Source organism: Ranitomeya variabilis, chromosome 5 (assembly GCF_051348905.1).
Source record: "Ranitomeya variabilis isolate aRanVar5 chromosome 5, aRanVar5.hap1, whole genome shotgun sequence".
NCBI lineage: Eukaryota > Metazoa > Chordata > Amphibia > Anura > Dendrobatidae > Ranitomeya > Ranitomeya variabilis.
The window spans coordinates 73346564-73356759 of NC_135236.1; positions in this window are offsets into that span (position 1 = coordinate 73346564).

Genomic DNA, 10196 nt, shown 5'->3' on the forward strand with positions numbered 1-10196 from the left:
ATATCCAACCCCTTATACTAATACACACCAGACCCCCTAAACTAATACACCCCTGACCCCCTATAGTAATATACACCACACACCCAACCCCTTATACTAATACATACCAGACCCCTAAACTAATACACACCAGATCACCTATACTAATATACACCGGACCCCCATATACTAGTACAGTCCGAGACCAGCCTCCAGATACTCTCTTCTTGTTGTTGTTGGTTGTTGTCTATTTTGAATCAACAGGATCATAAAATTATTATATTTCTAACATATCTACCATTTTACCATTAGTTCATGAGAAACCGATTAATCTCTCAATATGGCTGTCACATACAGAATTAGGACATCACCCTCCTGCTGGGAGCCTTGTACATAGGGACATTCTGTCTATAGCCCTGTGTGAGGGACATTCTCTGTCTATAGCCCCGTGTGAGGGACATTCTCTGGCTATAGCCCTCGTGTGAGGGACATTCTCTGTCTATAGCCTCGTGTGAGGGACATTCTCTGGCTATAGGCCCTGTGTGAGGGACATTCTCTGTCTATAGCCCCGTGTGAGGGACATTCTCTGGCTATAGCCCCGTGTGAGGGACATTCTCTGGCTATAGCCCTCGTGTGAGGGACATTCTCTGTCTACAGCCCCGTGTGAGGGACATTCTCTGTCTATAGGCCCGTGTGAGGGACATTCTCTGGCTATAGCCCGTGTGAGGGACATTCTCTGTCTATAGCCCCATGTGAGGGACATTCTCTGTCTATAGCCCCGTGTGAGGGACATTCTCTGTCTATAGCCCCGTGTGAGGGACATTCTCTGTCTATAGCCCCGTGTGAGGGACATTCTCTGTCTATAGCCCCGTGTGAGGGACATTCTCTGTCTATAGGCCCCGTGTGAGGGACATTCTGTCTATAGCCCCGTGTGAGGGACATTCTCTGTCTATAGGCCCCGTGTTAGGGACATTCTCTGTCTATAGCCCCGTGTGAGGGACATTCTCTGGCTATAGCCCCGTGTGAGGGACATTCTCTGTCTATAGCCCCGTGTGAGGGACATTCTCTGTCTATAGCCCCGTGTGAGGGACATTCCCTGGCTATAGGCCCCGTGTGAGGGACATTCTCTGTCTATAGCCCCGTGTGAGGGACATTCTCTGTCTATAGCCCCGTGTGAGGGACATTCTCTGGCTATAGCCCCGTGTGAGGGACATTCTCTGTCTATAGCCCCGTGTGAGGGACATTCTCTGTCTATAGCCCCGTGTGAGGGACATTCCCTGGCTATAGCCCCGTGTGAGGGACATTCCCTGGCTATAGGCCCCGTGTGAGGGACATTCTCTGGCTATAGCCCCGTGTGAGGGGCATTCTCTGGCTATAGGCCCCGTGTGAGGGACATTCTCTGGCTATAGCCCCGTGTGAGGGACATTCCCTGGCTATAGGCCCTGTGTGAGGGACATTCTCTGGCTATAGGCCCTGTGTGAGGGACATTCTCTGGCTATAGGCCTTGTGTGAGGGACATTCTCTGGCTATAGGCTCTGTGTGAGGGACATTCTCTGTCTATAGCCCCGTGTGAGGGACATTCTCTGGCTATAGCCCCGTGTGAGGGACATTCTCTGTCTATAGCCCCGTGTGAGGGACATTCCCTGGCTATAGCCCCGTGTGAGGGACATTCCCTGGCTATAGGCCCCGTGTGAGGGACATTCTCTGGCTATAGCCCCGTGTGAGGGGCATTCTCTGGCTATAGGCCCCGTGTGAGGGACATTCTCTGGCTATAGCCCCGTGTGAGGGACATTCCCTGGCTATAGGCCCTGTGTGAGGGACATTCTCTGGCTATAGGCCCTGTGTGAGGGACATTCTCTGGCTATAGGCCCTGTGTGAGGGACATTCTCTGGCTATAGGCCTTGTGTGAGGGACATTCTCTGGCTATAGGCCTTGTGTGAGGGACATTCTCTGGATATAGCCCCGTGTGAGGGACATTCTCTGTCTATAGCCCCGTGTGAGGGACATTCTCTGGCTATAGGCCCTGTGTGAGGGACATTCTCTGGCTATAGGCCCTGTGTGAGGGACATTCTCTGGCTTTAGGCCGTGTGAGGGGCATTCTCTGGCTGTAGGCCCTGTGTGAGGGACATTATCTGGCTATAGGCCCTGTGTGAGGGACATTCTCTGGCTATAGGCCCTGTGTGAGGGGCATTCTCTGGTTATAGGCCCTGAGTGAGGGACATTCTCTGGCTATAGGCCCTGTGTGAGGGGCATTCTCTGGTTATAGGCCCTGAGTGAGGGACATTCCCTGGCTATAGGCCCTGTGTGAGGGACATTCTCTGGCTATAGCCCTCGTGTGAGGGACATTCTCTGGCTATAGGCATTGTTTGAGGGGCATTCTCTGGCCTTCTCCACTACGCAATAATTTTTCTCTCCCGAGGTGAGTTTCCTACTCAAGTAGGTGACTGGATGTTCCTCTCCGTGCACCTTCTACGGCAGAACCACTCCTAAGCCTACTTTAGAGGCATCCATTTGAACAATAAAACTGTTCCTAAAATTGGGGCTGATGAAGACGGGCTGTCCACACAATGCCAACTTCATGGATTGGAATGCTTCTGCTGCCCGAGGGTTCCATCAAACCATAACCGAAATTCTTCCCTTTAAGAGATCGGTCAAAGGTGCCAATCTCCTAAATTAGGCATAAACCGTCAGTAATACCTGATGATTCCGAGGAACGCTCTTACCTGTTTCGCAGTAAGAGGCAGAAGCCATTTTTGAATGGCCTTAATTTTATCTGAGCTTTTATAACCGCACGACCAATCATGTACCCCAAGTAAAAGGTTTCCTCAAGACCTATTGCACATTTTTTGGGTTCGCCGTCAAGCTCGTGGCTCTGAGCAAATCCACTACCTGGGACAAATGGGTAAGCCAATCTGTACTATGGATGATAATTTCATCAAAGTACTTCTGATAGGGCTCTAAAACTACGTCCATCAGCCTCTGAAAACGTGGCCAGGACCCCATGTAACCCAAAAGGAAAGTGACATAGTGATAGAAACCCTCCGGTGTAACGAAGGCGATCTTTTCTTTCGCCGACTCTGTAAGAGGTACCCGCCAATAACCCTGGGTCAGATTGAGCGTAGTGACGTTCTGGGCCTCCCCCAGTCTCTTAATCAGCTCCTCTACCGTGGCATTGGCTAAAGGTTAAATTTTGACACTTTGAATTTTCGGAAATTGTTGCCAAATCGTGACTTTGGAATCAGTATAATGGGACTAACCCACTCACTCCTGGACTCCTTAAAAACTCCTATCTGGAGAATTTGTATCACCTCAGTCGCGATGGTTTGCCTCCGGCACACAGTACAGTTTCATTTGTACCCCTTACCTGAGGCTCGGTGATAATGTCATGGTGGATCACAGATGTACGGCCGGGCGGTACTGAGAATACGTCCGTATTCTGCTTCACTAATTTCCGAGCCTCCAGTCACTGTTTAGAGAGAGCATTGCTGATCTTTACCCCGTTCCTGGCCTCCTGCCTGGCTGGTCTCGGAGGGTCCATAGTCGATACGACCGGAGTCACGTCTCTTATCATGCGTTCCTGGTCTTTACATGCTTTTACCAGATTTACATGATATAGTTCGGGCTTTCTCTTCCCGGGCTGGTACACCATGTAATTCACCACCTCTACCTTTTCTCGGACTGCATATGGCCCTTACCACAAGCTTCCTTACTGCGGTGGGCACTAAGACTAATACGCGATACCTGTCTGTGGCCTTTCTATTATACGCTCAGTGCTGTCTGGACATCCACTAGATGTTCCTTAAAAGGCATCACAGCCATGATCCAGTCGTGCATACTCGCAACATGTTCCATTACGCTTTTATGGGGCGTAGGCTCCTGTTCTACGTCTCTTTGGCTACGCACAGCAGACCCCTTTGATGTCTACCGTATAGTAGCTTGAATGGAGAGAACCCTTTTGAGGACTGCCGTACCTCTCGGACAAGCAAACATTAAATAGAGTAGTACCATATCCCAATTCTTCTCATCTTTGGAGCTTATTTTTAGCATAGATTCAAGGCTGTGTGCACACATTGCGCTTTTGGTGCGTTTCTCCGCTCGGAATTGGGCCAAAAGCGCTAGGGAATCCTTAAGCCAGCTAATTCAATGAGAATCCTGAAGTACTGAGCACGTGATCCATTGAGTATTTGCAGTGCATTTTATTCTGCAGCATGTCAATTCTTTGTGCATTTCTGCAGCGTTTTTCACCCATTGACTTCTATTGAGTCAGTCAAATCCGCAACAAAAACGCAGGTATAAAAATGTTTGTGGATTTGCTGAGTTTGTTTGCGTTTTCACGGACTTCCTATGGTGTTTCCCACACTGTCATCTGTGTGACAGTGCGAGAAACATCAGCGTTTCTGATTGACTGGAAACATTACCGTTGGTAATAATAATAATAAAATAATCTTTATTTTTATATAGTGCTAACAGTCCGCAGCGCTTTGCAGTTTGACCACAAGCACCGTCGGAGAGCAGGTCAGCAAGCATTGGCTGATGAGAGACTACTACTCCCATCAGCTGACGCCTGCTGTCACTGATAATGATAGCGCGCGCGTCGCTGATGGGAGTAGTCTCTCGTCAGCCGGCACCTGTGCTCCAACTTAAAAATGAATGTAAAAAAAATAAAACATGTAAAATCATTAAACACATATGCAAATAAAAAAAAATAAAAAAACACATTATACTCACATAACACCAAATCCCTGATTGATGACTCAGCCATTGCACAATATTCCATTTCTTCAACTTCTTGATTGTTTTGGCAGCATTTTTTGGGTATTCGGCCATCTATCCTGTGAAGCGATCCACCTTACTTTCTGCTCAGATTCAACCAAATGCAGTATCGCCCTATACACTTCAGAATTCATCCGTCATCAGTCACATCATCAATAAACTCTAGTGACCCAGTGCCATTGGAAGCCATGCATGCCAGCGACATCACATGGCCTCCACCATGTTTTACAGAGGGTGTGCTGTGCACGTTGGATGTGTTTTGAATCTTTTCGCATCCACTTCTGTATTGCGTGGGTATCTGTGGGCAGTGGACCATGTATAAGTATGTATATAGCTATGTAGATATGTATTTGTGGATATGGTGTATGTGCTTTAACATTGTATACTGTGTGGCGTTTATGTGTCATATGCTGTGTGTATTTTGTGTACATGTGAGTTTATGTCATGTGCATATATGCAAACATACACACTCACACAAACATACATATAAATGCATGCATACATACATACATACAGAAAATAGGTGGCACTAAAGATCCAGTCCTCTTGAGGCCCTCATACACATTAGTCTAGCTGAACACGCTGATAACCGACTGTGTATGGGGGCATGGCCCGACTGACGGTCGGGAGAGATGTCGATCAGACATGTCTGATTTTGGACTCCTGGGCGCATTGTTCTCCAGGAGATAAGCCGCCGGCCAAAATGTCAGATGACAGCGTTCTTGTGTATGGGAGTATTGAATGAGATGAGCAGCATGGTGGCTCAGTGGTTAGCACTGTTGCTTTGCAGCGCTGCGGTCCTGGCCTCAAATCGCACCAAGGACAACATCTGCAAGGAGTTTGTATGTTCTCCCCGTGTCTGTGTGGGTTTCCTCCGCATTGCATGGCCTAAAAGTTTCCTTACTTCAATTTGGCACTCTCCACAAAGACACGTTCCTCCTTAAGCTTCCTTTCACACAACAAAATCAGATCTCCATCTTTGCACTGCTGAGAGGAAAACATCCAGAAAATTATGTCTGCAAATGGAGTTTCTGGTTTGGCTTCTTACTCTAAGACATGTGGCAAGGCTCATTAATGACTTTTAGGATTGCTACATCCAATAGGTGGCACTAAAGTTCCAGTCCTGTCTGAAGAGGCTATTCACATTTTTAAATAAACTGAGATGCATTGAATGGCCTATAAGTCTCCTTACGCCACCAGGAGAAATGTAAATCCCTTAGACCCAAATTATAAAAGCACATACAACATACACTGTACACATCCACAGCAGGCTATACACTCATATCTAAGAACTGGTACACTTTTCATAATATATTGTAATACATTGATGCCAGAGAAAGGGAAGTAAAATACAGCTTTATTGTGGCTGTACGCATAAGGACTTACTATGGAAGGTCATAGCAGGGGTAGATGTACTGTGCCATTGGGATCCAAAGCAAGTGAGTAATCTGGTAACAATGTAAAATAGAAGACATCTAGGCATAAAAATGCCAAGAAACAGGAAAATTGGCCACTATTTAGAGTCGGGGGGGGGACTGAGTCTTGTCTGCAGAGAACATTAAAGCAAAAGTAATGCAGCAGTCGGAAACAGTCAGCGGGAGTCAGGAGATAACAACAGGGTGCACTGTAATCCAATGTACAGAGGAAGAGACCTTATCAAATACAGCTGGGGGAAATTATAGCTTACAAAGGCGAACATGACCGAGTGCATATCAATAGGAAAACTATGCAGGGTCAAGGCTAGCAATGAAGACATCTGAGTGAGGAGATGGGGAATGAAGATGGGATAGCTTAAATAAAGAGGACTTTTCACCACATTTTTCACATTGAGCTGGACAAACGATGTAGTTGTGGCTGTAGAGTGTTTTTTATTTTGCATCTCCGCTGGAGATATTTGCAATCAAACTATTGGCACCTAATGAGTTAACTTTAGTTAAAGGGGTATTCCCATCTCCAAGACCCTATCTCAATGTGTAGTAGGTGTAACAATAATAATATTAGCAAATACCTCCAATTATATAGTATAGTTCTTCTGATTTGCCATGTCGCTTACTCCATGTGCAGGGCATTGCAGTAACTTAGATTATTGCCGCTCAGAGTGCTGCGTTTCTACGCTGTCATACACATGACAGGGTGTGAACTAGCAGCTGTGGCCAGCAGTAAAAAGGTTACCGCCAGTCACAGGCGTCGAGTTGATGAGAGTACTAGTCTCATCATCGTATGCCTGTCCTTGCTGATAGCAGCGAGTGCTGTCGAGGCTGATGAGAGTATTCATCAGCAAGTACCTGTACAATAAATAAAATTAAAATGGCGTGGGGTCCTATTTTCTGACAACCAGCACAGGCAAAACTGATAGCCGACAGCTGCCCTCAGCTGTCAGCATAAACTTGGCCGGTGATCAAAAATAGAGGGGTTTCACATCGCTTTTTTTATTTAAATAATTGAAAAGGCGTAGGGTCCCCCATTTTTGACAACCAGCCAAGCTAAAGCTGACAGCTGGAGGCTGGTATTCTCAGACTGGTAAGGGGCCATGGATATTGCCCCCCCCATCCTAAAATAACAGCACACAGCTGACACAGAAAAGGTGCACCTATTTGAGTAATAGATGTGCATTTTCTGGGGCACCTGCGGACTACTATTTTTTAGGCTGGGGGGCAAAATCCAAGACCCCTTACCAGTCTTAGAACACCATCCCCCCAGCTGTCTGCTTTAGCTTGGCTTTTTGTCAAATATGTGGGTGGGTGGTGACCCTACGCCATTGTTTTTAATTATTTATTTATTGCACAGGCACCGGCTGATGAATACTGTCATCGTCGTACCCTGCTCTTGCTGTTATCAGCAAGAGCAGGCGTATGCTAATGAGAGTAGTACCCAGCCAACGCCTATGACCAGCGGTAACCTTTTTACTGCCAGTCAGAGCTGCCGGCTCACACACTGTCATCTGTCTGACAGTGTGGGAACCGCAGAGCTCTGACCAGCAGTAACGAAGTTTCCGACAATCAGAGCCAGTGTTTATCGAACTGGCATACAGATGACAGCTTGGGAAACACCCAAAGTTCAGTCAGCCGAACAGTGATACGTACTTCCTGGAGAAGTCCGCGATCGGGGTACGTGCACGGACACTATCAGTTCGGTTTGGACCCCGAACTTTACCGTACAGGTTTGCCAATCACTAGTTACGACCACTAACTATCATTATGAGCGGTCGTAACCATGGAAACCTAAGCTACTGCAATGCCCTGCACATGGGGTAAACAATATAGCTAATCAGAAGAACTACATTTCTAACTGGAGGGATTTGCTAATATTATTACATATTGGGATAGGATCTTGGAGATGGAAATACCTCTTTAAACCATATCCAACTCAACACGAAAAATTTGGAGAAAGGTCTTCTTTAAGTTATGGTGAGAAAAAAAATAGGAAAATTAAACAAAATTAAAAAAAAAAAATAGAATTAAAAAATTATTGACTTTACTATCCTTGCCACAACCTCCTCCCTCCAGGGCTAGTGCACATGAAACAATGGCTGTAAGAAAAGGAAAAAAAACAAAAACACTTTTACACTGCATCAGGTCAACCACCACTACACAGCCAAAGAAGGTAAAAGGAAGAAAATGTATTTTTTTTTATCAAGTTTTATATTAAATATGTTTATGTCATTTTTTTTCATATCATTATCTATAGAAAAATCTTGCAATTTTCACATTGACCTGATATTAGATTCCTACCACCAGTTCTTCACATGGACTTCAGCAGTTATAGACTGACTCACACCATTTGTTTGTATAGAAATGTTATCTGGGCAAAGGACATTGTGAAGATAGGGGGAGAAGGTGATCTGTGACCATATCTATTGTGGTCGATCCTGTGTCATCTACTTCATGAAGAGGTATCATCCACCTTTTATTGCGACCCTCCCTGTGATGATAATGAGTCTTATGGAAAATCATCTACACAGAACAGAAAGTGCGAGTCTAGTATTTAGCCAAGTAAACAGCGAAAAAAAATCCAAGATCTGTTTATATATAGAGTATTGAAGAATGTAATATGGACAGCATCTTATAAAACAAAAATACATTTAACATAAAAACGTGATAAAAAAGGTCATTTTTTGATGAGACAGTTTCTTTAAAGGGAATCTGTCAACAGGTTTTTGCTGTCTTATCTGACAGCAGAATGATGTAGGGGCTGAGAGCCTGATTCCAGCGATGTGTCACTTATTGGGCTGCTTAGTTCAGTTTTGATATAGATCCGTTTTCTCTAGCACAGCACATAACGCTGAGCTGTGTAAAACCCCGCCCACACCACTCATTGGCCGTTTCCTGTGTACACTGTCAGAAAGCAGCCAATCAGTGGCGTGGGGGGCGTGGTTACACTACTTAGCTGGACATCTGCGAATGTGACACCTAGTCCTGCAGTGATAATCATTTGCTGATAAAACACTGATTGTATTGAAATTACAGCAAGCTGCTGAGCAAGTGACAGATCACTGGATATGCCCTTTACAGAAGTCATAAAAGATTGAAAAAAAGAGACACTTTAATAAGGTAGGTACAGTATCATGGAGCATACAGATCAGCAAAACCCTAAAAACAGAAAATGTCACTTTATTTTCAGCATATGGCGCCTCCTACTGACGAAGGGCACCGAACATAAAAACAAAACAGATTATAGTGTCCAAAACATTAAAATAATAGTGTGCACCCTGTAAACACGTAAAATAATGCACTAAAGATTTCTGCATTTTATACCCGACTGTATGCACAAGAACATATAGCGAGTCAGAGCCGAAACTGTACAATATCCAGAACCATATGTACACATTTACATACAAGACGTGTGTGTTCAAATTACTTAAAGTATTGAAACCGTATAAAAGAGTCCATGTGCTTTCCGCTATGATGGCAGGGGGTGGGGAAGCAGATGGGAAGATTCAAGGTGTTACATAAGAACCAAAATCCAAACATGGCTGCAATACGCCTGTCTGAATGAGGCTTTACCGTCATAAATGGAGTTTAAATTCCCAATTACCATAAATAGCATTTAAATAATTAAAAGATGGGGAAACGCTTAAGGTCCTTTTTTTTTTTTTTTTTTTTTACTGAAACGCATGTATTTTTGGCTAGAAATTCTATTTGCGCATATGGGTTCTTATTAAAAATGTTGCTTTTGCCCTCTGCAGATTCTACGTAATATAGTACACAACAAGCTGCTGAATGCTGTTCAGCTGAGAGAGCTCTTACAGACTGTTCTGTAGCCCCGGTGTCTTGTTTGTCTTCTGCAGCTTCTATGCCACACAGTACATAGCAAGCAGCAGAATGCTGTTCAGCTGAGACAGCTGTCTCATTGCCCGGTCTCCTTCTGCAGCTTTTACACAACAAGGTGCAGAATGCTGTTTAGCTGAGAGAGCTCTTTTACAGCCCATTCTGTAACTCCAAATG